This window comes from Guillardia theta, assembly GCF_000315625.1.
Source record: "Guillardia theta CCMP2712 unplaced genomic scaffold GUITHscaffold_62, whole genome shotgun sequence".
NCBI classification, from domain to species: domain Eukaryota; class Cryptophyceae; order Pyrenomonadales; family Geminigeraceae; genus Guillardia; species Guillardia theta.
The window spans coordinates 14,302-15,729 of record NW_005434612.1 but is presented as its reverse complement, the minus strand read 5'-3'; positions in this window follow the sequence as shown (position 1 = coordinate 15,729).

The window sequence follows — 1,428 nt, the reverse complement described above, 5'->3', positions numbered from 1 at the left end:
CCACATGACTGGATCGAGGTATTTGTGTAACAGCCACTACGAAAATCCTCTTTTTCGACACTTTTCCGTACGAATATACATAAATTTTGAGTAATAGTTTATACGAAGAAAATTGTTTTTATCTATACAAAAGAGTACCAATTTCATTTTACAGTGATATAATGAAAAGTGGGTGAAGATTTTGGTTCTTCGGGGGGGTACATTATGATTCTCTAAAATTACTTGTAAAATTAGTATTTGGGTTGGTTACCCCTGCATGAATGGGATGGGGTGGGGGTAGAATGATTATCATATGTACCCCCTCCTTCTAATATTTTTGTTGGTTTGTCTCCAGGTGGGGTTGTCCTAGCTTGCCTTTCCTTCACCCCTGTGAATGCAATGGGAAGAATTGGGTATTATTGTTCAGCCGGTGGGTGGTGCACGAATTAACGGTTTCCGTTTCTGTTACACCGCAACATATGAAACGGTGCAACCACCTGAACATGGAAAACGGTTTCGTAACGGCGTATGATGAGGCGAAAGGACATCGCTTTGGGAATGGCGTGTGAAGGCCAGCTCCGGCTACCCCACAGAGAGCAAGAGACCTCTAGGAGGGAGAAAGAGGGTCAGGGAGGGAGGGAGGGAGGGAGGGAGGGAGGGAGGGAGGGAGGGAGGGAGGGAGACAGAGGAAGGAGGAGAGAGGAGGGGATGGGAGAGAATGAGGAGTATGACTGGGGTGGCGTCGGGAGCGCAAGGGGATGGAGGCGGGGAGACAAGGGAGGGGAAGGGAGGAGGTACCTGAGGAAAAGGATGCTCATTCTTCTTTCTACTTCTCCTCTTCATCGAGTCTGACCTGCTGCAAGCTCTGCTGTCAGACGCTCATCTGACTATCATGAAGTCAATCACCTCGTCATATGTCTCTTTGCTTGCGCTCCTCCTCCTCCTCCTCCCCTCCCGTCTCCTCCTCTTCCCTCTCCTGTTCCTGCACTTGCTTTGATTCTCCCTACAACTGTGTGAGGAAGCAGTTTGACACTCCAAGTGTTGGGCCCAGGAGAAGCAAGAGGAGGAGGAGGATGGTGCTGGTGCTGGTGCTGGTGCTGGTGCTGCGGATGATGATGATGATGATGATATTGCTGCTGGTGCTGTAGCTGGTGCTGTTGTTGCAGCTGCTGCTGGTACTGCTGCTGGTACTGCTGGTGCTGCTGCTGGTGCTGTAGCTGGGAGGTACCGAGGATACTCAAAACAGCAGGCGATGTTATTTTGAGGTCTGCGTTGGATAGACCTGCAGTCTCCTCCTCAGATATTCCGCGCCCCCCCTCTCCCGACGACCCTCCCCCCTCTCATTCTGGCCGTTACTAAAAAATCTACGGGAAGGTAGTTCTGCATATGATAGTGGTGAGGGGGTGCGGTGCGTTGGGGAGAACGGGGCGGGGGGGAGCTAGTGGGATG